General features: G+C 42.6%; 2 long non-coding RNA genes across 2 annotated transcripts in view; one reads left to right on the forward strand and one right to left on the reverse strand.

The window, feature by feature from the left end:
• LOC130679529 (uncharacterized) overlaps positions 1-27033 on the reverse strand; it is an 84312-nt gene extending 57279 nt beyond the window's left edge. Inside the window, exon 1 of the long non-coding RNA XR_008992520.1 lies at positions 26645-27033. This is a non-coding gene — a long non-coding RNA (uncharacterized LOC130679529). The remainder of the gene's footprint in view (positions 1-26644) is intronic.
• LOC118910314 (uncharacterized) lies at positions 18954-25731 on the forward strand. Its single transcript, XR_005023903.2, has 3 exons — positions 18954-19419; positions 19972-20083; positions 23902-25731. It is a non-coding gene; the product is annotated as an uncharacterized LOC118910314 (long non-coding RNA).
• Positions 27034-27057: the final 24 nt, after the last annotated feature.

Genomic DNA, 27057 nt, shown 5'->3' on the forward strand with positions numbered 1-27057 from the left:
GTGGCCCGCGTACACCAGCAGCACCAGAGGGGACCAGGAGCGCCTTCTGCGAGCCCGCCGTGGTGGCGACTGAACAGCCTGGGAGCAGCCAGCACGCACCAGTGGCAGTGGCACCAAAGGAGCCCAGGAGAGGTCCATGTGGGAGAGGCCTGCGCGCACCTGCAGCAGTGCCAGAGGGAGCAGCCGCGCTCCCAGCAGCCAACCGGAATCCTAGCCCAATGCACAGCCACCCAGGCCAGACCCAAAGGCCGCTGCTGGCACACAGCTGCCCGGCAGGGGCACCGCTATTGCGGATGAGCACACCTGGCGTGCCTGCCCCTCCCCGCAGGGCTCCACGATGCTCTGATGGAGACCCCGCCCACAGCAGCTTAGGGGATTAACCCGGTGGCTGCTCCAGGAGTGCGGCAAACCGACACAGGCAGTGGAGAAGGACAAGACATCAAGCAAGCAGGAAAGGACTTTCTTCTCCCAGCTGACACACCCGCAACCTGCCTACAGTCATTGCTATCACCATGAAAAGGCAAAAAAATTTAGTCCAGTGCAAAATAGTTCAGACAACCCCTGAGAGAGGATCTGCAGAGACAGACCTAACCAGTCTCCCTGAAAAAGAATTCAAAATAAAAATCATAAACATGCTGACAGAGCTGCAGAGAAGTATACAAGAGCTAAGGGATGACGTCCAGAGGGAGATTACAGAAATGAAACAATCTCTGGAAGGATTTATAAGCAGAATGGATAAGATGCGGGAGGCCATTGATGGAATAGAAACCAGAGAACAGGAATGCATAGAAGCTGACTCAGAGAGAGATAAAAGGATCTCCAGGAATGAAACAATATTAAGAGAACTGTGTGACCAATCCAAACAGAACACTATCCACATTATAGGGGTACCAGAAGAAGAAGAGAAAGAAAAAGGGATAGAAAGTGTCTTTGAAGAAATAATTGCTGAAAACTTCCCCAAACTGGGGAAGGAAATAGTTGCTCAGACTACAGAAACACACAGAACTCCCAACAGAAGGAACCCAAAGAGGACAACACCAAGACATAATAATTAAAATGGCAAAGATCCAGGACAAGGACAGAGTATTAAAGGAGGCCAGAGAGAGAAAAAAGGTCACCTACAAAGGAAAACCCATCAGGCTATGATCATACTTCTCAACAGACACCTTACAGGCCGGAAGAGAATGGCATGATACATCTAATGGAATGGAACAGAAGGGCCTTGAACCAAGGATACTGTATCCAGCATGATTATCATTTAAATATGAAGGAGGAATTAAACAATTCTCAGACAAGGAAAAGTTGAGGTGATTTGCCTCCCACAAACCACCTCTACAGGGTATTTTAGAGGGACTGCTCTAGATGGGAGCACTTCTAAAAAGAGCACAGAACAAAACACCGAACATATGAAGAATGGAGGAGGAGGAATAAGAAGGGAGAGAAATAATCATCAGACTGTTTATAATAGCTCAATAAGTGAATTAAGTTAGACAGTAAGGTAGTAAAGAAGCTAACCTTGAACCTTTAGTAACCACGAATCTAAAGCCTGCAATGGCAATAAGTACATATCTTTCAATAATCACCCTAAATGTAAATGGACTGAATGCACCAAAAGACACAGTAATAGAATGGATAAAAAAGCAAGACCCATCTATATGCTGCTTACAAGAGACTCACCTCAAACCCAAAGACATGCACACATTAAAAGTCAAGGGATGGAAAAAGATATTTCATGCAAACAACAGGGAGAAAAAAGCAGGTGTTGCAATACTACTGTCAGACAAAATAGACTTCAAAACAAAGAAAGTAACAAGAGATAAAGAAGGACATTACATAATGATAAAGGGCTCAGTCCAACAAGAGGATATAACCATTATAAACATATATGCACCCAATACAGGAGCACCAATATATGTGAAACAAATACTAACAGAATTAAAGGAGGAAATAGAATGCAATTCATTCATTTTGGGTGATTTCAACACACCACTCACTCCAAAGGACAGATCCACCAGACAGAAAATGAGTAAGGACACAGAGGCACTGAACAACACACTAGAACAGATGGACCTAACAGACATCTATAGAACTCTACATCCAAAAGCAACAGAATACACATTCTTCTCAAGTGCACATGGAACATTTTCCAGAATAGACCGCATACTAGGCCACAAAAAGAGCCTCAGTAAATTCCAAAAGATTGAAATCCTACCAACCAACTTTTCAGACCACAAAGGTATAAAACTAGAAATAAATTGTACAAAGAAAGCAAAAAGGCTCACAAACACATGGAGGCTTAACAACATGCTCCTAAATAATCAATGGATCAATGACCAAATTAAAATGGAGATCCAGCAATATATGGAGACATGACAACAACAACACAAAGCCCCAACTACTGTGGGACACAGCAAAAGCAGTCTTAAGAGGAAAGTATATAGCAATCCAGGCATATTTAAAGAAAGAAGAACAATCCCAAATGAATAGTCTAATGTCACAATTATCAAAATTGGAAAAAGAAGAACAAATGAGGTGTAAGGTCAGCAGACAGAAGGACATAATAAAGATCAGAGAAGAAAGAAAGAAAATTGAGAAGAATAAAACAATAGAAAAAATCAATGAAACCAAGACCTGGTTCTTTGAGAAAATAAACAAAATAGATAAGCCTCTAGCCAGACTTATTAAGAGAAAAAGAGAGTCAACACACATCAACAGAATCAGAAACGAGAAAGGAAAAATCACGATGGACCCCACAGAAATACAAAGAATTATCAGAGAATACTATGAAAACCTATATGCTAACAAGCTGGAAAACCTAGGAGAAATGGACAACTTCCTAGAAAATACAACCTTCCAAGACTGACGAAGAAGGAAACAGAAAATCTAAACAGACCAATTACCAGCAACAAAATTGAACTGGTAATCAAAAAACTACCCAAGAACAAAACCCCCAGGCCAGAAAGATTCACCTTGGAATTTTATCAGACATACAGAGAAGACATAATACTCATTCTCCTTAAAGTTTTCCAAAAAAATAGAAGAAGAGGGAATACTCCCAAACTCATTCTATGAAGCCAACATCACCCTAATACCAAAACCAGGCAAAGACCCCCACCAAAAAATAAAACTACAGACCAATATCCCTGATGAACATAGATGCAAAAATACTCAACAAAATATTAGCAAACCGAATTCAAAAATACATCAAAAGGATCATACACCATGACCAAGTGGGATTCATCCCAGGGATGCAAGGAGGGTACAACATTCGAAAATCCATCAATATCATCCACCACATAAACAAAAAGAAGGACAAAAACCACATGATCATCTTCATAGATGCTGAAAAAGCGTTTGACAAAATTCAACATCCATTCATTATAAAAACTCTCAACAAAATGAGCATAGAGGGCAAGTACCTCAACATAATAAAGGCAATATATGATAAACCCACAGCTAACATCATACTGAACAGCAAGAGGCTGAAAGCTTTTCCTCTGAGATCGGGAACAAGACAGGGATGCCCACTCTCCCCACTGTTATTTAACATAGTACTGGAGGTCCTAGCCACGGCAATCAGACAAAACAAAGATACAAGGAATCCAGATTGGTAAAGAAGAAGTCAAACTCACTATTTGCAGATGACATGATATTGTACATAAAAAACCCTAAAGACTCCACTCCAAAACTACTAGAACTAATACCAGAATTCAGCAAAATTACAGGATACAAAATTAACACACAGAAATCTGTGGCTTTCCTATACACTAACAATGAGCTAATAGAAAGAGAAATCAGGAAAACAATTCCATTCACAAAGGCATCAAAAAGAATAAAATACCTAGGAATAAATCTAACCAAGGAAGTGAAAGACCTATACCCTGAAAACTACAAGACACTCTTAAGAGAAATTAAAGAGGACACTAACAAATGGAAACTCTTCCCATGCTCCTGGTTAGGAAGAATTAATATCGTCAAAATGGCCATCCTGCCCAAAGCAATATACAGATTCGATACAATCCCTATCAAATTACCAACAGCATTCTTCAATGAACTGGAACAAATAGTGCAAAAGTTAATATGGAGCCACCAAAGACCCCGAATAGCCAAATCAATCCTGAGAAGGAAGAATAAAGTGGGGGGGAATCTCGCTCCCCAACTTCAAGCTCTACTACAAAGCCATAGTAATGAAGACAATTTGGTACTGGCACAAGAACAGAGCCACAAACCAGTGGAACAGAATAGAGACTCCAGACATTAACCCAAACATATGTGGCCAATTAATATATGATAAAGGAGCCATGGACATACAATGGGGAAACGACAGTCTCTTCAACAGATGGTGCTGGCAAAACTGGACAGCTACATGTAAGAGAATGAAACTGGATCACTGTCTAACCCCATACACAAAAGTAAATTCGAAATGGATCAAAGACCTGAATGTAAGTCACGAAACTATAAAACTCTTAGAAAAAAACATAGGCAAAAATCTCATGGACATAAACATGAGTGACTTCTTCAGGAACATATCTTCCCGGGCAAGGGAAACAAAAGCAAAAATGAATAAGTGGGACTATATTAAGCTGAAAAGCTTCTGTACAGCAAAGGACCCCATCAATAGAACAAAAAGGTATCCTACAATATGGAAGAATATATTCATAAATGACAGATCTGATAGAGGGTTGACATCCAAAATATATAAAGAGCTCACACACCTCAATAAGCAAAAAGCAAATAATCCAATTAAAAAATGGGCAGAGGAGCTGAATAGACAGTTCTCTAAAGAAGAAATCCAGATGGCCAACAGGCACATGAAAAGATGCTCCACATTGCTTGTCATCAGAGAAATGCAAATTAAAACCACAATGAGGTATCACCTCACACCAGTAAGGATCACCATCATCGAAAAGACAAACAACAACAAATGTTGGCGAGGTTGTGGAGAAAGGGGAACCCTCCTACACTGTTGGTGGGAATGTAAATTAGTTCAACCATTGTGGAAAGCAGTATGGGGGTTCCTCAAAATGCTCAAAATAGAAATACCATTTGACCCAGGAATTCCACTTCTAGGAATTTACCCTAAGAATGCAGCAACACAGTTTTAAAAAGACAGATGCACCCCTATGTTTATTGCAGCACTATTTACATTTGCCAAGATATGGAAGCAACCTAAGTGTCCATCAGTAGATGAATGGATAAAGCAGATGTGGTACATATACACAATGGAATATTACTCAGCCATAAGAAAAAACAGATCCTACCATTTGCAACAGCATGGATGGAGCTAGAGGGTATTATGCTCAGTCAAATAAGCCAGGTAGAGAAAGACAAGTACCAAATGATTTCACTCATATGTGGAGTATAAGAACAAAGGAAAACTGAAGGAACAAAACAGCAGCAGAATCACAGAACCCAAGAATGGACTATCAGTTACCAAAGGGAAAGTGACTGGGGAGGATGGGTGGGAAGGTAGGGATAAGGACGGGGAAAGGATGGGGAAAAAGAAAGGGGGCATTACAATTAGCATGTATAGTGTGGCAGGGCACGGGGAGGGCTGTGCAACACAGAGAAGACGAGTAGTGATTTTGCAGCATCTTACTACGATGATGGACAGTGACTGTGAAGGGGTATGTGCGGGGTACTTGGTGAAGGGGGGAGCCTAGTAAACAATGTTCTTCATGTAATTGTAGATTAATGATACCAAGAAAAATTAATAAAGCATCTTCATAAGCATCAAAAAAATTGTAGTTTTCTACCATATGAAGATGTTTCCTCAGTTGTTTATGTTCTTAACATAGTATTGGAACATCCAGAAGTCACCCTAGAACCTTTCCCTGGGCAGCACATGTCTAAACCTTTCAGAACAGTTTAGAACTATTTTAAATTGTTGGGTTTTAAACCTGCAATGTATTTATTATGTGAGTTGCATAATCATCTTTTCCATAACTTTAAAGTGCTTATTTGTCAGTGGTTTCTTAGATATGACATCTAAGGCACAAATGACAAAATAAATTACATAAATTAGACTTCATCAAAATTAAAACCTTTTGTGCTTAAAAAAAGTAAAAAGACAACCCACAGAATGGGAGGGAAGACTTTGCAAATCACATACATAATAAGAGTCTAGTATTCAGAAAATATAAAGAACTCTTACAACTCAATGATGAAAAGACAAATCAATTTTAAAATAGGTGAAGGATTTGAATAGACCTTTCTCCAAAGAAGATACACAAATGGCCAATATACACACAAAAAGATGCTCAACACCCTTAGTCATTAGGAAATGCAAAACCACAATGAAGTACCACGGCATATCCACTAGGATGGCCATGATCAAAGGGCAATATCAAGTGTTGTGGAGGATGTGGAGAAATTAGAATCTTTGTATGATGGTGAGAATTTAATTAGTACAGCTCTGTAAACAGTTTAGTCATTTCTCAAAAAGTTGAACATAATTATATGATCCAGCAATTCTAGGTATGAAAAGTTAAAAACATTCACACAAAAACTTGTACACAAATTTGCATAGCAGAATATTGATAATAGCCAAAAAGCAGGAACAATCCAGGTGTACATCCACTGATGAATGTATAAACAAAATTGGTATAACCATATGATGGAATATTATTCAGCCATAAAAAGGAATGAAGTACTGATACATGCTACAATATGAATAAACCTTGAAACAGTAGGCCAAGTAAAAGAAGTCACACATAAAAGATCCCTTATATGATTCCATTTATATGAAATGACTGAAAAGGCAAATCTATAGGAAGTAGATTAGTGGTTGCCAGGGGTTAGTGGATTGCTAATGGGCATGGGGTTTACTTTAGGAATGAAGAAAATATTCTGCAATTAGTTGGTGGTATTGGTTCCACAACCTTGTGAATATAATAAAAACCACAGAATAGTATACTTTAAAAGGGTGAATTTTGTATGTGAATTTATTGGTCGAATTATGTTTCCAAAAAGATGTTGAAGTCTTAACTCCTAGAACCAAAGACTGTGACCTTACTTGGAAATAGAATCATTGGAAATGTAAATAGTTAAAATAAGATCATAATGGAATCTGGGTGGGCCCTTAGTCCAGTCTTACTAGTGTCCTTGTAAGAAGAGAAAGTCATGTGAAAACACAAGAAGACACAGACACAGAGGGAAGATGGAGACAGAAATCTGAGTCACATTGCCACAGCCAGGGAAGACCTGTGCCTACCAGCAGCTGTGGGGAGCAAGGAAGGAGCCTCCCTGGGGGTTCTGGGGGAGGCATGGCCCTGCCAATACCTTGATTTTGGGTTTTAGCCTTCAGAACTGAGAAAGTTTCTGTTGTTTAAAACTAGTCTGTGGTATTTTGTTACATGGCAGCCCAAGAAAACACATTCAGATTTAAATGTCGTTTTTTTTTAAAGTCAGATATAAAGAAGTTAGACCACGCTGTACTTGGCACATAGCAGTTGCTCAATACATAGTTCACTTTGATGGAAGAAAAGGGTACCAGGAACAGTACTTGTGTGTAGGTCAGTTTTATGATAGTAGATTAGAAATCTCCATTGCTCAAAAATCAGCAGACTAGTGTCTACCTTTTTAGTAATACTATTAGTATTATTTTAATTCCCCAAAAACATATACTGTATTGCTTTTCTTTCCTGCCTGTTGGCCATGGTGGTGTGTCTGACTATGATCTTAGGAAAGCCACCCTACTACCTGGGTTTTCACCCTTCTCATCTACAAAATGTTCCTCCTCCTTCATATTTTAATATGAGAATCATATGAGAGTGCATTTGAAAACACGGGGAATCGACTGTAAAGCATTCTTTCAAGATCATGGGTTGTAGTAATGACTCCATAGCATCTTACTACGCTGATAGTGACTGCAATGGGGCAGGGAGTGAGGACTTGACAATATGCGTGAATGTTAAAACCACAAGATTGTTCATGTGAAACCTTCATAAGATTGTATATCAATGGTATTTTAATTTTAAAAAAATATCATGGATTGTAGCTATCTATCTAAATTAAGTCTTATTCAAAAGTCTCCATTAAAATGGCCTTAAGGCAGTTTTTACCAAACATGCCTGACTGTAAGAATCATCTGATGATAGTTATAAAATTCAGATCACTGGGGCTCACCGTAAAACTACTGAATTAGAATCTTCAGAGAAGGGACCTGAGACTTATTTTTAACGAGGGCCTATGTGACTTATGATCTCACAAGTGGGAAGTTGTTCCCTGTCAATACCTACTTACATGCGGGATGTCTGGAAACATCAGGAAAGCTTGTTGATAGTATCTGCTGAAGGGCCCCCACCAGTAAGATGGCGAACTTCCGGCTTCTCTTCCGGGTCCTCAGTTCCTGAAGGCGCCACCTGAAGCCCAATCACCTCTCTCCCCACTCCCACTCCCAGCACCTAGCCAATAGCCACCAGCCCCGTAGAAGTAACACCACAATCACCCCATGCCCCTTCCTATATAACCCAGCACCTTTCCCCAATAAAGCGGAATTCTCCGGTGAATTGCTGCTGTGTGTCGCTCCTTTCCTTTCATTGGTGCCGAAACTCGGGAGACGGGACACCCCAACTGGGCCCCATCTTCCCCCCAACACCAGCAGCAGCTTGCCCTCATCCTCTTTTTCCGGCGCTGGCTCCTCACACTCACCACTCCTCTCTGGCCTTTGGGTAAGTTTTCCCCCGGAGTGGGCCACTCTTCCCCGAGCTATGGCAGCGCCATTGACTGTGATCGTCCGGCAAGGCCCTGATGCTCGGGGACCAGGAGAGAACTCTCCCTGCCTCCGGCCTTCACGGCTGCAGCAGACCCTCAGGCCCCCCTCCAACAGCCATAAATTGCCGCCTCCAGCCTTCACGGCTGCAGCAGACCCTCAGGCCCCCCTCCAACAGCCATAAACGAGGTGACTCCTTTGTGGATGAGAACGCTCCCTTTTCCACTCCCTCCTTCCGTTCTACCTGCCGAAATCCGTTCCGTCCGCTGAAAACTCCTAGTACTAGGTACCTCGGACTCCGGCACTCTGCCTTCTTAGAGAAGTCTGGGTGACGACCCACACTTCCTAAGAAACTGACTCGTATATGAGTTTCCGCAGACCCCCAAGGACCATCGGGGACGCCCTTTGTCTCCTTGCGGTCTGTTCCCAGTCCGAGGGTCTCCGTTCGTCTTCCCCTGTTTGTCTCCTTCTCTGTCCTTTAGCCATGGGAGCCTCCTCATCCCTCCCTGAAAGTTCACCTCCTGAATGCCTGCTCAAGTATCTAGCCACCCTCTCCCTGACACCTGATATAAAACCAAAACTTCTCCGCAAATACTGCTCCCAAGATTGGCCGACATACCCCCTAAACAATAACAACCAACGGCCCACAGGGGGAACTCGTGATCCTAACATCACTTGTGATCTCTTTAACTACTGCCAGCGCCTGAAAAACTGGAAGGAGATTCCCTATACTGAAGCTTTCCACCTCCTCCCCCGCCTCCCCCCAAGTTCTCCTAGCCTGCAAGCCGTCTCCCCCACAAAAGCCTCCCATTCACACCCTTTCCCCTCCTCTCCTACAACAACCTCTCCCCCCTCCTCCACCACCATCTCGTCCCCCACCTCACCCCCCTTGCAGTTCAAGCCTCAGCCTTTCAGCCCCCCTCTAACTAAGTTCCAAAAGCCTCCTCTGTCTTTGCCCCCATCACCTGTTTCTCCCCCACAGACTGAGCCAGAACCCTTCAGTCCTCCTCAGACTCAGTCCCGAGTGCCTCCCAAAATTATCGCCCCCTCCTCCGAGAGGTAGCAAAATCCGAATGCATCTTACGCGTTCACGTCCCTTTCTCCTTAAGAGATTTAGCCCAACTTGAGAAATGCCTAAGTTCCTTTTCCACTGATCCCACAACATATATCAGAGAGTTTCAATAGACCTTCCAGTCATACAGCCTCACACATCATGACATTCTCATGCTCCTAGCCAATACCCTCCTTCCTGAAGAGCATAGATGAGTTTCAGACTTTGCCCAAACGCACGCCACCTAAACCCACAGGACTGACCCCACCTATCCCCCTGGCCCCACCGCTGTCCCCGAACAAGACCCACACTGAGATTATAACACCACCGTGAGTCTCTGCTCTCCAGATATCTTCACCTGCTGCTTAATAGCAGGTCTGAAAAAAGCAGCTCATAAATAGTCAATTTTCAAAAGCTCCAAGACATAATTCAAAGGAGGGAGGAGACTCCCTCCGAGTTCTTAGACAGACTCACTCAAGCCCTATTACAGTTACCAGCCTGGACCCAGAAACGCCTGACGGGAGACATGTCCTTATGACATACTTCCTGGCTCAAAGCTACCCCGACATTAAAGCTAAACTCAAAAAGTTAGAACAGGGCCCCGCTACCCCACAGACTGAGATCCTAACAGTGGCCTTTAAAGTCTTCCATAACCGGGAGGAGGAGAAAGAACGCCGTAAACAAAAGGCTGATCAGGCCAATTTCCAAATGTTGGCCCAGCTGATAAAACCACAACCTGGGCGCCCTTCTACAAACAAGCCCCCCACAGGAGCTTGTTTCAAGTGCAGACAAGAAAGACATTGGTCAAGGGCTACCACCCCATGCCCCAGATGCCACAAAAAGGGCCACTGGGGGTCTGATTGCCCAGCCACCCGAAGGGGAGGCTGGACGAACAACCCCCATCCTAAGCCCGCCATAGTGGGGCTGGCAGAAGAAGATTGACGGGGCCCGGGGGCTTCTCGCCCAACCATTTCCATCACCAAACAGGAGCCCAGGGTTACTTTAATAGTAGACGGTCGCCCCATCTCCTTCCTCCTAGATACAGGAGCCACCTTCTCAGTCTTGCGGGAATACCGGGGCCCTACCACGCCTGCCATTACTCCTATAGTCGGGGTAGGAGGTAAACAGATTTTCCCATTAAACCCCCCCCTTTTATGCACAATCCAAGACAATCCCATACCTTTCTCCCACTCCTTCCTGGTTATGCCCCAGTGTCCCATCCCCTTACTAGGACGGGACATCCTTTCTCTCCTCCATGTTTCCATAACTATATCCACTCCCACAGCCCCCAGTACTCCCTTTCTGATGGCCCTCATAGCCGACGACCCCCCTCTACCCAATGAAAGCTCCAGTTCCGCCCTCATACACCCTGTAAATCCCAAAGTTTGGGACATTACAAGCCCCTCCGTGGCTCTATGTCCTCCTGCCTCTATCAGATTACATGACCCCTCTCAGTATATCTGTCAGGCCCAATACCCCCTAACCACTTCAGCTCTCATAGGCCTCCAACCCATCATTCAAGATCTTTTAAACAAAAATTACCTCAGACCCACTCACTCCCCGTTTAATACCCCCATATTAGCTGTTAAAAAAACCAACAGATCTTTCCGCCTCGTCCAAGACCTTTGCCTCATCAACATGGCCATCGTCCCTATCCATCCCTTAGTCCCAAATCCATACACCCTTTTATTGCTGCCTGCCTTGGCTTCCCGAGACCCCTCCTCCCAAGATTTTTTCACCTTCACCTGGACGGACCCATACACAAGACATTCTGAACAACTCACTTGGACAGTTTTGCCACAAAGCTTCCGAGTCCACCTTATTACAATACGTGGACGATCTTCTACTCTGCAGTCTCTCATGGGAACAGTCTCAACTTGACACTGCCTCCCTACTTAACCTTCTAGCTTCCAGAGGTTACCGGGTATCCCCCGTCAAAGCTCAAATCTCTTCCCCTTCTATCACTTACCTCGGATTTCTTCTATCTCAACAAAGAAAGTCCATTACCTTAGACAGAAAACAGCTCCTCTCTGACCTGCCTGTTCCCAAAACCAAGACAGAAATCCTTTCCTTTCTAGGCCTGGCTAAGTATTTTAGGGCATAGATCCCTAACTTCTCCCTGTTGGCAAGACCCCTATACAACCTCAGCAAGAGCCCCCCTGAAGAACCATTATCCTCCTCACCCCGACACTCCTTCATTAAGCTCCGTGGAGCCCTTGTGGAAGCCCCAGCTCTCCATCTTCCTGATTTGTCGAAGCCCTTCTCATTATACATTCATGAGAGGTCCAGTCAAGCTGTAGGAGTCCTAGGCCAATATTATAGCCCATCCTTTGCCCCAGTAGCTTATCTTTCCAAGCAATTAGACCCCACAGTTCGAGGATGGGCCCTCTGCCTATGAGCATTAGCAGCTGGACAGCTCTTGCAGAAGGAAGCTCATAAACTGACATTCGGGGCGCCCCTTACCATTCTGTCCCCACATCACCTAAAAGATCTCTTAACCTACAAAAGTTTACAGACTCTCCCTCCCTCCAGACTCCTGACCTTACTGTCCTCTTTCCTCCAAAATCCCATTCACCCCCTTTGCCATCCATACCTGAATCATGACTTTTTCCTCCTTTACCGCTCTCTTGCTTTTTCTCCTCATTCCTATTGTCTTCCCCGCCACCCCAGCCTCCTTTGTATGGCGATTCAAAGTAAGACAGACTTACACACAGCATCAAACAAAAGTTACTGCCCTCATTGCCACATCAGACTGCCCTCTGAAAAGCTGCTCTGAGCCTTTATACCTCCACTTTCCTCCCTCCACCGAAGTGTTCACTAGCAGCTACCTTTATTCTCCCTACCTCTGCTTCCTCTATGACCAAAGACAAGCCTATTGCAGGCAATGGCAAGACACCTACGGGGGATGTCCCTACTGGTCTTGCGCCATTCACTACATGAGTAACTCCCAGTACCCACAGTATTACTCCTCCAACCATTTCATGAAATACCCCAACGGCTCGTTCTCCTTATCAATCCCAGATCCCTGGGACTCTTGATGGGCCGCCGGGGTCACAGCCTCAGTTTACTATGGGGGGTCCTCGACCCCCCACGGTACCCTTCATATCTCTCGAGAGTATGTTCCCTCTCACTCCCAGATCTCTCAAGTTGCATCAGATATTGGACATTCCGAAAAAGTCATTATCCAAACTCTTGATGGCACTTCTTCATCTTCTTATTCCTCCTACTCTTTGTTACAGCTTATTCAAGACACCACCATCTTTCTCAACCACACCCTCAACACCGCCAATTGTTTCTTGTGCGCATCACCACAGCGCCTATTGCTGGCCGCCGTGCCCCTTCATATTTCCAACTACTCCTTCCATGCAGAAGGACAACCCCTCCGCCCCCTGGCAGACATACCCCTATGGGAACCAGAATATGCAGATAATCTCACCATCCACCACTGTGTAGGCCCAGCTCCACCCCCCTCCAGCGCACTTCACTGCCTCTCTATCTACACCCCTACCTCCGGCTCTAAGACTTTCACTCAACCGGGACACTTCTTTTAGTGTAATGGCAGTCTTTTCAACTCACTGCCTCCCAACTCCAATATACCCTGCATTCTCGTCACCCTAATCCCACAGCTTACACTTTATAGCATGGCAGTATTTCTTAAGCTCCAACCTCCCTTGCCCTCGCTCACAAAAAGGGCTGCTTTCCTTCCCATCATGGTCGGTATCTCTTTGACCACCTCAGCCATTGGTGCAGGGTTTTCAAGAAGAGCCTTGAGTCACTCTCTATGAGCAATTAAAAATCTCAATGACAAACTTGAGAGAGCCCTGACATCCACTGCCGATTCCCTGGCCTCTCTCCAAAGACAGGTCACTTCGCTAGCTAAAGTCACCCTTCAAAACTGGCGGGCCTTAGATCTGCTTACAGCCAAAAAGGGTGGCACCTGCATCTTCCTTCGAGAGGAGTGCTGCTATTACATCAACGAATCCGGCATTGTGGAAACTGACATTACCAAACTCACCGACCTTGCCTCCAGCCTCCACTCTGCTTCCAATTCCAACCCATTCTCTTCAATACTAACAAACCCCCTCCTTACCTGGCTCTGGCCCATTGCAGGCCCCATAATAATCATTCTTCTCGCCTGTCTCTTCTTACTCTGTATAATAAAGTTCATCAAATCCCAAGTCGGAAAAATCTCTAATCAAACTTTCAACCAGCTTTTACTCAGGAACTATCAGCTTCTGGCCACAGAAGATCCCTCACCGTCACGTAACCTCCTCACCACACACTGAGATGGACCCCTCTCTCTGCTGGAAACTGTTCCTGGAAACAATGGCTGCAGACGCCTGGCTTCTGGCACCTGTATCCACTTGGCACCATTGGAATCAACAAGTCCTCAACCTATAGTTACAGGGAACCTTCATTGATTTCCAACCTGAAGAAGTCCACATCTACTCGTCCTTACTGTGGGGAGTCCTATCAACCCTTTCCCCCCAATCCTCAAGCCCTCACTCCCTTCTCCGCCCCCGTTCAGCAGGAAGCAGTCAGAAAAAAAGCAACGTCCACAACCCCATAGAGGAGAAAGGGGGGAATGAAGGGCCCCCACCAGTAAGATGGCGAACTTCCGGCTTCTCTTCCGGGTCCTCAGGTCCCGAGGGCGCCACCTAAAGACCAATCACCTCTCTCCCCACTCCCACTCCCAGCACCTAGCCAATAGCCACCAGCCCCGTAGAAGTGACACCACAATCACCCCATGCCCCTTCCTATATAACCCAGCACCTTTCCCCAATAAAGCGGAATTCTCCGGTGAATTGCTGATGTGTGTCGCTCCTTTCCTTTCACCTGCCCCACCCCCAACACGCGCACAAAAAAAGCCAGAAGGTAATTAAGTGCCAAAAACAAAAAACCAGCAATGGGAATATATTAAAGTATAAAATAAATGTCCATGAATCTATTCTGATAAAATGATTAAATAAATAAATGGTGTAAAAAAGACGAATCTCCCATGTAGAAGAATTCCAAATCATTTATGCAGATATTCCACCCTTAAGTGTGTGTTGCAGGGCATAGAGATTTCCTTTCAAATGAAGGGGGAGGAAAAGAGACTCAATTTTTGGAGAAACCTTAAAACACTACCTCAGCCAGGTGATCAAATATCCACAAAAATAAATCATGTTGATTGAATGTGCCCTTGATATGATGTGATGAGAAGGGTCCTCTTCTCTGTGGTCCTCTCCACAAAAGCCCTAACTCCAGTCTAATCATGAGAAAAACATCAGACAAACCCAAAATGAAGAGTATCCTGTAAAACAGCTGGCCAGTACCCTCTGAAACTATCAAGGTCATCAAAGTGTGAGGGAAGGGGAGGGGATAAAGGGGCACAGAAATTCTCAGTCATAGTATAAGTCGGTTACGGGGATAGTGGTGCAGCAGGGAGAATAGAGCCAATGATTCTATAAAACCTTCCTAAGTTGACAGTAACTGCACTTGGCGGGGCGGTGGAGGGATGAGGATTTAATAATGTGGGTAACTATTGAACCGCTGTGTTGTGTATTTGAAACCAATAGAAGACTGTATTTCAGTAATACTTAAATTTTAAAATTAAAGATATAAATCAATGTTCTGATAAATTTGGAAAATGTTACTTTCCAAGTTTCCATTTTGGAAGTTCATTACAAACATGAGCATATTAAAATCCTAAAAAGACTTTTAAGAAAACAGTTTCATTTTGTTTAATCCAGACTTCCCCAAAACTATCTGACCACAAGAGTTGTTTTTACAGAAAACATGTTAACTTGTATCTAATTCAGAATGCACCTTGGAAATGCTAAAATGTGAAACACGTTAAAAGTTATCTCCTGGTAGCCTAAAGATTATTTTTCCTTACATAGTCCTATTGCTTTCAAATAATCTGTGATAAGCATGTCAATTTTGTAATCAGAAAAAAAAAAGTGTGAAAAACTGTCACAACCAAGAAGAGCCTAAGGAGATGAGATGACTGTGTAACTGGTATCCTGGACAGATGGGATCCTGGAACAGAAAAAAAGGACATTAGGTAAAAACTAAGGAAACCTGAATAAAGTATGAACTTCAATTAATTATAAATTATAGTTATTCGTTCACTCACTAGTTGTGACAAATGTACCATGCTAATGTAAGATGTTAATGGTAGGCAAAATGGCGTGGGGGGGATGGCAACTCTGTACTAGCTTCACAGCTTTTCTGTAAACCTAAACTATTGTAAATTTAAAAGTTTACTTACAAAGGAAAAGAAACTCTGATTCAGAATGTATGGGGTAAGGTCTAATAATCTGCATTTTTAACCAGCACCTGTTTCTCATCTTGCTTTTTGCTTCTGCTGGGTGGTCTCAAGTCCATCCTTTGAGAGGCACCATCCTAACTAAGGTCAGCTCCCAGTCTGGCCTTCAGCCTAAGCGAAACTAGCATGAGGCCACATTACCTGAGCCTACAGTAAGTCTGCTGATTAACACTATAACAGGTATTTGCCAAGTAGGCCAGTTCAGCCTCTGTTCACTTGTGTTTCTGGGATTAGAAGAACAGGTAATTCTGTCTCTGGTCACCAGCAGGAAAAGGTGTGGTGGAAAACAAAGTAGGTGCTGGCTTCTGTTTTGAGAGTAACGCCCATCTTAATGAGTATCACAACACCTTAGTCACTTCCCTTTTGTTTATGCTGCTTCCTTTCCATGTACCACATCCTTGGGCTCCATCCCGGGTAAAAGAAACCAGGTGCCAAGCACTACCCCACCAAGGGGCCGGCAAGGACGGCCACAGCAAGTCGCGTTCCCTGGGCCCTTGTTACCGACAGTCATTTCTCCAATCCCAGCCCTCAACTCGTCACATTCCTAAGGCTTTCTCTCCTTCCTCACACCGATACCAGTGCCTCTCCTAGGTGAGAAGACTATAGCATTGACTTGGATTACAGCAGAGTTTAGGTACATGATCAAAAAGATCTAGGTAAACAGACTGATGAGCCCTACTAATTTATATGACTTTATAAAAAATTCAGTATCCAAAGGAGAAAACTGGCAAGAAAAACAGGGCAGATCTCAGTCCTAGAAAGACAAAGGACACTAGAAGTTAGGTTCTTTTTAAGTCCCTGAAAATATTTAAGCATGAATGTCAGGGGATATGATTTTTCATCACGTGGTCATTACCATTGGCTCTGTGTGTGTGTGTGTGTCCACATGGTACCTTTCTTCTCTTGCCAGAAGAACGATGATGTTTTTCTTCCTACCATACTCTCTAAGGACAGGGAAGTAATACACCCTTCTCTTTGGTGTTTGCACTGCTCAGTGTATTTCCGCATATCCCGGAGCTGCGGTGCTGCTCAGCCCACCTCTACACAGAGGTCTCCTCATCTTCGCACAATCTGTGTTGTCTTAACTACTACTGCTGTTTCTCACTAAGCTTCCCTCCCCTTGATTCAATCTGTTCTGTTCAGAGTCTAGAAGTAGAGACCTAGTTTTATAACTGATTCATGATGACCTTGAGTGAGATTATGGCTAATTAGGAATTATCTGTGGAAAGCATTCCCTTGACCTCAAAAGACAGCCCTAACAGAAGCACAAGCACCACTCTGTGCCGTGCGCTGTGAGAACCGAAGTGAGAGAGCGCTGAGCTCTAGCACCAGTGGATCAGGATTCCAATCCCAGATCTCCCACCGACTGACTTTGTTAGCTTGGGCAAGTTGGCCTCTTGAGCCACAGTTCCTTCTCTGCAAATAGTTGAGCAAAGAGTGACTAACTATTCCAGTTTGCCTAGGATTCCAAGCTTTAGCGCTGAAAGTGCTGTGTCCTGGGAAACTTCTCAGTACCAGGTAAACCAGGGCGGTTATTTCCACTCTTGGTCAAGCTACCTGAAATCCTTTTTGGTTCTGGTACTTCTGGGTCTGAGACTCAGGTGCTTCTCAAGGCATGTTGTCTATGCCCTTTTTTGCGTGTGGACTGAGTCACAGACAGGGAGGGTGGTGGCTGTATGCCAAGAATTTGGCAGGCTTCCTGCCTCCTGACCTGTGATTCATAGGGTATGCTGCAGAGCATCATTCCTCACCTCTCTAGGGAGAAACGGTCAGCTGAGAATGGTATACTCAGACAAGAGACATCCTTGGGTTTCCCAGTGGGAAAGAAATTCGAAAACAATTGACTAATAAGAGGGATTTGTAGCAAATGTTGAGGCTGCTAGCATTCTTGCTAGTGAGCCAATGACCTTTTAAGCTGGATCTACGACTGACTAGCTTCTTGGCCATCGCCCCAGTGAAGGTTCCTTTCCCAGTTTAGTATTCAAATCTCTCTTGGCAGTAAGGCTTTTAGCACCCTCAGGTGTAGACTTATTCCAGCATGAGATCACATGAAATCAACTTTGAAATTAAAAAAAAAAAAAACAGCAAGTGACCCCCCCCCCAACTGCTGGTATTGACAACTGAATCTGTTGTCCTCGTGACTGTCAAGAAAAGGATCACTAGACGACTTGAATCAGGAGGGAAGACAGCTGAACTCGAGGTTTTGAGTGGGTTTAACACACTGCAAGGGACTGTAGAGGCTGCCAGCTGGCACTGAGCTGTCTCTAAATAGAAATGCAGCTTGCTGCAGATTTATATTTAATTCAGAAGCAAACTTCGTAATCACATTGTACATTTTCTGTGTGCCTGACTACATTTCAGATTTTTGCTCAAGATCAGCTTTTATTTCTATCTCACCTGATAGAATCAGTGTGACCCAATTTCCTTCTCAGTCATTCCTTCTTGAACCACTGGCTCCAAAACAGACCCAGTTATTGAGAGGTGATGGAATGTTTGTGGAGAAAATTTAAAAAGCTAGATTAACACAAGCTATTTAAGGAACAAAATAACAAATCAAGGAACTTCTGTAACTCAGCAAATTAAGATAGCAGTTATGTAAAGTCTCTTACCTACCCTTAACCAATCAACAATACAGTAAAAATCAAGTTAAACTGGTTCAAATATACAGTAAAATCAAGTTAAACTGGTTTAAGAAGTATGTGCTAAATAATATTTCCTTCTACCAAACTTACTCCTCCCCCTTATCCATGAGCTCTGCTTTAGTAGGGTTTAAGGCTATTTATTAACAAAGGAAACTTTTAGCCACAAGTTCAGGAGTTAATTATCTGGAGACTAATTATGATTCAACTGAAAATTCCTGTTTACACATAATCAAGATAGTAGTGAAGGGAGAGACCGGCTCAATAAGGAGGCTCTGGGCATGAGACTCTAAATTCCTTCAGTTGAAGGGTATTATGTTACCTAATGGACTGTGAAGAATTGACAAGATATGTGCTGGTTTACCTAGTACACCCTGGCGGTTGGTCAGAGATCTCATAATCGGCAAGATTGGGGCACCTGCCCTGTTCCTGGGCCTTGGAGTTTGTTACAGCCTCATCTGTGGGGTGGGAAGATGGGCCAGGGAGGGCTTTTGACGTCTTTAAATCCCACCTGGGAAGGAATTTCTGACCAAATGTCAGATGATACCAATCAAAGTCTGATCCAGCCCCAAGGGTGTTGCCAGAATCCCCGTGCGCAGCCCACTCCAGAGATGCCCCCAGGGCGCCCACCGCGCACCGGGGACACTCAGCACAAACTCCTCCCCACATTTTTTTCCTGTAAGACGAGGAGTTCATGGATGTGGTAAGTTCATGGGAAGGCTTGCCTTGTTTTCCATGGTGGCGTTCTGTATTTAAAACTGATTTCTGAGACTTGGTCATGGGGGGATCTGTCAACCACCTCATCGTGGTCCTCTGAAAATAGCTTGTGTTTCCTTAAGTCATTCACACTGAGGTTAATTGGCACCCACTGCTTTGTTCCCCTCCAAATCGAATAGAATTCTAAGGCACCATCTGTAAAGAGAAGAAAAGGCTAGGGTCATGGTCACATTAAGTTCCCCCCAGAAGTAATATCACCCTGCTTTCTGGGCATAACGGAGCCTAATGTGGACACGGAATGCTGGCTGGGGGCGGGGTGCAGGTTTGTCCTGACTCTACCTGGTGTGCCCTGGGCCCAAATACTCTGCCACGGCATGTACCCAGCTTCAACCACAAAAGCTTAGGGGTCCAGGCTCTGGTCCCAAAGAATACAAAACACAACATGATGGATCTACATTTTGCCTCCCAAATGGGGACACATTCTTCAATGTGTTTCCACATTTTTCAGGAAATCAGGCATGTTGTGCCTTTTCTGCAGGTCAGCTATACAGCCTGTTTGGTCTGCAGGATGTGCTGGGAATCCTGTTCCTCTGGCAGACTAAACAGTCTCCAACTGCCTTTGGAAGTTGCAGCAACTGGACGGTACAAAGGTGAGTTTTAGCAATTAAGTATAAATAATCGATTAGGGGATTCTACAGATTGACCATTATGTCCTTTCCATTTTTAGGGACAAGCATAAATAAGACTTTTAAAAGGACTTTATTGTTCTTCTTTAATGCTGTGACTAAGAAAACATTTCTCCTTTCCAAGTATCTCAACCTTTTCAAGGAATTGGACTCCTCGTGTATTTCTTGGAATAGCCCTGTATGGGAATGAGAAGAGGCTAGATCCTCCTCCAGCAGTTCCTTCCGGTCCTAAGATGCAGACTGAATTTTCATTATAAAGGCGTAGGTTTAACAGTTTATCTTGGCTTTCCAGGCCTGGCCCTAGATGAGGTTGATACCTGCTAAGAACTAGATTACCATTTATGAACTCCTTTTTAAGGAAGGAATGAGGATGACCAAGAAGGATGTCCACATGCCAAAGCACCCCTAGCTTGCAGACAAGAACACACCCAACATTCATGGCATGAAGACCACCAGTCTATCAGGTCTCAAGGCTACTGAAGGAGCAGTTTGCCTGGAAACATTTCTATTAGTGCCCTACCACTAAGAGTAGCCAGAATCCCCCTGAGTACCGCTATCTGCCCCCTGAAGTTGTGCCTACCAGCCTGCATCGCAGCTGTCCTCAGAAGGGCAGGCCTGCTGGCAGGTCTGGGAGTGAATGACCTGGAGGGCAAGACTCACCCAGGGGAAGACAGCAGAGACACTTAGGGATGGGTTTCTGGGTCAGCAACCTCATTCCAGTTTAGAGGCAGATATATGTGGTTGCAAACTTGGTCAGCCAACTCCGGTTAGAGGGAATTCATTTGTGGTGAATAAATCTGCATCCAGAAAAACATTTTTTTAAAGTTTATCTTGACCTAAAGTACTTAGATTCATTTATCTATTTGTGCAAACCACTGTAATTATAAACCTAGAGAAACTTGAGAGTTGTGTTGTCTAATTTTCATTTATTTATACTAAAGTTACTACTGTCCCTTCTAGAACTAACATTCTGTTTTCCATCACAGCATATTCTAGTCCTGTTAATACATTGCACTCTCTTTGTTTTTGTAGGTTATATGTTGGTAGAGCTTGTTTGCAAATTGGATGATGGTAAAATTTTTTATTCAACTGTAAGAGCAAGGGTTATGTCTTAGGGACCAATGTAGACATACATCTAGTTAGTGCTCAATAAATTTTTTGATCATTATAATGCCCAGTGCCTTTTACCCATTCTCAGTACCTATGTATTTTTGTATTTATTGGTCACAAGCTTAATATTAGAACTCCTACCTCTGGGTATGATAATTCTACTCTTAGGAATTTATCATAAGAAAATTCTTGGGAAATATCTTAAGGAAACAACTGAGAAAAACATATACCATGATTTATTTATAGTAATCCAACATTTTGGAACAAACTCAAATATCCAATAGGATCATGAGTAAGGAAATTATAGTGTAAACAATGTGGAAAAATCAGGTAAAATTTTAAAATTTATGTAGCACTTAAAATAATATACATGTGCACATTAAGCTAGATAAACAAATTCAAAAATGTATAGAGCCTGATCTTAATTATATAAAAAATGCAAAGCAAAATCTGGAAAGAAATGGAATTACATATTAACAGGATTGCCTCTATGTGGTAGAAAGAAAGGACTATCAGCCAAGGTTCTTAGCTGCATTCAACACAAAACTAAGTTTTTGTAAATGAAAGGAAAAATGAAAGAAATAAGAAGGCTTTCATGGGTTCAACAAGTCAATAGGAAACGAAAGCCAGACTTAGAAGGCAGGTGGGAGTCAAGGCCTTCTGGAAGACTTAGGAGTAGGAAGCTGCCGAACATGACCGCGGCCAGCGCAATCAAACCCACATGGGCCGCCTGTCTAGGGTTGCGGGGCGGGAATATCTCACTGGCTAGGCCAAGATCACAAACCTCACTGGCTGTGGAAGGGCTGAAGTTTAAGAGATGGGAGAGGTCCCCACCTAAGCATCCATCGTGGGAAACAGAGCATTACATCTCACCTATGTGATAAACAATGAAGCACTTCTCCCATATAGGAAGAGGAGTTGGAACTTGTCCACAACATTTATTTCCCTTTTTATGTTTTCAATACTTTACAAATCATCATTGAGGAACTTTTGTTATGTGTGCAATCTGATAAAATAAACTACTATAATTTTTTTCTTCCTTATAACAAAGGGTAGCAGAATAATGTCACCCCAAAATATGACTCTAGGAGTTCAGAACATGCCACCCCAAAATATGCTGCTTTGGCATATTAGTTACTTGGAGCTATAGGCACTTGAAAAATAGCAAATGCAGCAGGAGGCTTTCTCTGAACTCCCCTTATCTCCCTGAAGACAGATTGTCCAAAAGGGGCTCGGTGGTCATAATCCCCTCCCAGGGAGTTCCAGCAGCTAGGGGAGATGGACTCATCACAGGAAAGGAGACCCTAAGCTGGCTCCACCCCCCAGACACACTTTATCACAAACTGTCACTCCTCCCATCTGTTCTTTTAAGGACCCATTCATCTTCCTAAAAATAATTTACTCTCCCCTGAGAGGCCTACATCTCCCTCCCCTTTCCCTATTAAATTTGTATTTTGTGCTGAATTCTAAAATACCTCAGAGAGTTACTCATTTTTCTCTATCTCCCATATGTACATGAGGTATACATGTTAATAAACTTCTGTTTACTTTTCTCTTGCTTTGTTCATCTGTCCTTTATTACAGGGGTCAGCTATGAACTCAGAAGGATAGAGGGAAAGTTATTTTCCTCTCCTACAAGCACTATGTTATGTTACAAGGATATGTTTCCAACACTTAAGAGATGTGTCTAAAGTTGATATAAAATCTTAATCAAATTAAGGAAGCTCCATCCTACTCCATGTTTGTTAAGACTTTTGACATTTTTAAAAATTCATAAATAGGCACTAACACTTAGCCAATGTCTTTTTTCTCAGTCAATAGAAGATGATGATTTTTCTCCCTTAGTTCCTTAAATGTAGTGAATTACATTGGTACATTTTCCATTTTTGAACCAGTTTGGCTTTACCAGGATAAACTACTAGGTTTTGATATTTAATATTTTGATACTTAAACTACTATGTTTTAAATATCTCATTGGATTTGTTTAGCTAATATTTTATTTGGGATTTTTTTTGCATTTACATTGATAAATGTTTGAGACCAATGATTTTCTCTTCATATATTGTTCTTACCTTTTAAAAAAATATATAAGATACTGGTTTCAAGTCTGCAACATAGTGACTGGTTTTGAATCAAAATTTTTAGCCTTTTTAAAATCTTCATCACAAGAAAAAAGTTTCTGTAGCTGTGTATGTAATGTGAACTAGACTTATTGTGATCATTTCACAGTATACACAAATATCAAATTGTTAGATTGTACACCTGAAATGAACAATGTTATATTCATCATCAAAATAATATACATCAATTATATCTCAATTTTTAAAAAGCAAATGACATATCAAAAAAATACTTTGACTTAAAAGATGAGATGGCTATTTCTGAGCTTTTCTATTTTCTAGAATAATTTGCATAAGATAAATATTAAGTATGCCACAAAGATTTGTTAGACCTCACTAGTAAATGAGCTAGGCCTGGCATTTTTTTTGGAGGGCAAATATTGATAACCATCTGATTTTCTTTATTTTTTAAAAACCAGCAAAAAGGCTATGATTCTAAATTTTAAAAACCAGGTGATAGACATTTAAAGGTAAGGATTTATTTTTTAAAAAACAATAGTTGTACAAAACCCACGTGTGTTTAGGTTCATTGAATGCTGTTTCTCGTGCCAGAAACAAACACTGATATGTGTGGAGATGAGAGTATGCACGCTATGCTTTGTGCACTCAGTTACCCAAAATGCTGAAGCAGATTTGAGTTTACTTGCTCCTGTTGAGAATGTAGAACATCATCAGAGCCTAGTGAAATATAACCAAAAAGGCTCCGCAGGTATTTCTGGTGAAATATGGTAGAGCCATTTCCAGGAAACAAGTTCCCTCCCACAGCATAGAAGAGAACATTTTGCTTCTTCACCCAAGAGATCTACAGAAACTGCTGGTTGATAGGAAGTACATCAAGGAACTGGAAAAACGCCTTGCCTTGGCCGTTCCAGCTGCTGGCAGCTTCTGTGATCAGTCTCAGAGGTCGGGTACGCCCTTCCAGGATCACAATTTTGAGCCTATTCCTAGCGCCCCGTGCCATCTTTGCCTCCAGCGAACGGAAACCCTTTGCCTTCCTGCAGAGCCGAGGGGGATTCTTATCTGCCTCCCCCACTCCTCTTTCCCCTCCTCCCATTTAGCAGTTTGCGTTCTTAGCTTGTCTTTCATTCAGCCAAGGGTAGTATGTAAGAGGGCATGACTTCTTGCCAAGATCCAACATTCTGGGGAAGACTGTGTTGCTCAGCTAGAGGAGGTCGGGGAGTGCGCCGGTGAGTACCCACCCTGGCACTACAGTGCTGGGCAAATGTGTTTCTGGCCTCCTAAACTGGGTGTCTGAATGTATTTTACGAAAACAAGCCCCATGGTTAAAACAGTGATGAGTCTCAAACTACCAGCACAGCTTTATACTTTGAGGACTTCAGTCCAAGCTCCCCAGAAGCGGGAAAGAGGCTTAATACAGCCCACAGTGCAGCACTGCCTTCTGCCCTGTGAACCCAACCAGTGCGTAGAGCGCATTGTGTGAGAAAATACTTCCTAAATCCTGAATCTTAAGACTGTAAAGCAGAGAATTACAAATCAGCGACTCCCCTGTACAACGACCTGGGGTTCTACGGTTTATTCACTCAGGTATATTGCTGATTTCATGCATTTCTACTGTATATACATTTCTACCATAAAGAACTGACTTAGATAAATTTTACCATCTATTAGGAAAGTTTCGATAGTCCTCAGTGACAATAGGGATGTTCAGGAAATACGCCACTGGTGGGAGTGTAAATCATGCAACATTTTAAGGCCAATTAAGTAATACCTATGTAAAATACTACTATGAGAAACATAAATGTCCATTGCTGAGTGTGGGTAAAATTGTAACATTTCTAGAATATCTCACCTAGCTTTAGTACATCTGCTTATCAATAGGCATTGAGAGGTTGAAAGAAGTATGTCTTTAGTGCGTTTGTACCGTTCCTCAGGGGTGGAGAGAAATTAATCTCCATATCAATGGGTAATTACCTAGGCAATGGAGGACTTACCTGTACTTGAGAGGTGAGGGGGAGGGCTGGTTTTGCTTCTGCTGGAGCAGGAAAGAGAAGGCCCTGGACTGCAGTTTGTAAGCAACAAATGAATTTTAAACTTTATTTCTCCCTTTGACTGATTTCAGTTTTAGAGGTATTTTGCCCTGGGATTTACTTCTCCCCGGACTTACACTGAGGTTCTGGTTAAAGCATAGTAATACAAATATTGGAATAATATGAAAAAAACTTTTTTTTTTTAAGTAGCAGATAGATTTTACTGATGTTCGAAATTGCCCAACATACACTTAATTTGTAGGAAGAAAAGTTGTGGAAGAGGATGCATATCATGATCCTATTTATGGATTCTATACACGTTTTTATATTTGTTGAGACGTGTGTACATGGGGGTGTGTTTGCTTTAATATAAGCTTTGGAATTTTGTTAAAGGACATATTTTACAATTACACAATTTTGTAATAGTTTGTATAAGAAACTATTAATGGTGATTAAGGACTGAGACCTGGAAATCCCCTCTCTGTTATTAAATATCCTTACATGAGCACAAAGTTTATCATTTAAAATATTGATGAACAAAAAGAATTTTTAGTTCATTCAAGAGGTGAACTTAGCCACCACTCTGGGAGCATAATTAGCCTTCCTAATGTTGAAAATGAAGAACCTTACAGTTGAGAATCTATGTTTAATAAAATTCTGCCTTTTAATGGCAGCTTTTGAATCCCCACTAGTCATGCAAGCCACTGAACACTCAACAAGCAACATTACTACATTAAGTCCTTCTACTAGGTTCTCTGTTTGAGTAAATCAGTGTAATCCTCATGCCTGGAAATGAGAATTGTCCCTGGGTGCTGTTATAAATCACCACAGTACTCCCCAGTATGCACACTCTTTAGTTTAGATGTTGAGATGTTTTTAAGGCCCTTCCCATGGGGTAACCAAGTGAGAAGATCCTTCAGGATTTCTGTTTCTTAAAGGGAGGAGGGCAGTTAGGTCCCAAGGTGATTCTAGCATCTTCTAATTACTCCACCTACCTTCCAGCTGAGATACTGAGACACAGAAAATCAAAAGAGCTGGAGACTACTGGGGAAGTTTTTCCATGTTCATTGAGTCCTTTTAAATATATCTTCTTATGACTGGTTATCCAGAGACGGGTAAGATTCCTCAAGGGAGGAACAACCTAAGACAGGCACAGTCGCAGGGGGGCCATCAGGTGAGAAATTGGGGATCAACAGAGTTGAGGCTTAGAACCTGACCCCCCCTGTTTTGAGAGAAATCTTCTGCATCCGTGGATGTTTTGTTGCCCTTGTCTAGCTTGGATTAATACTTAGTCTATAGGCACAGACCTGATCATCTACATTTGCCCTCTTACAGCACTAAACTATGCTTTCTACCTTTATCTTGCATCTACCTACCACTTCAGCATTTTATTAAAAATAATAATAATAATAAGGGAGAAATGTGGGATTCACATATAAATCAAGTATAAAAATCAAACGAATAATCATATTTGACCTGATTGTTTATAGTTCATGATGCGTGATCAAAACTGAAAGTTTCTGTGATGACTGCCCTTGCACTGTTCACCATGTGAGAACTTACTCACTATGTAGGAACTTGTTCACCATGTAAAAACTTGTTTGTTATGCTTCAGAAGATTGGAGACTATTGAGAATTAGGCTTGGGGTTGATTATTGATTGTGAATTGAGTCCCCTATACAGAATTTTATTGTTGTTAACAACCATATGATAAATAAAT

Source organism: Manis pentadactyla, chromosome 11 (assembly GCF_030020395.1).
Source record: "Manis pentadactyla isolate mManPen7 chromosome 11, mManPen7.hap1, whole genome shotgun sequence".
Lineage (NCBI taxonomy): Eukaryota > Metazoa > Chordata > Mammalia > Pholidota > Manidae > Manis > Manis pentadactyla.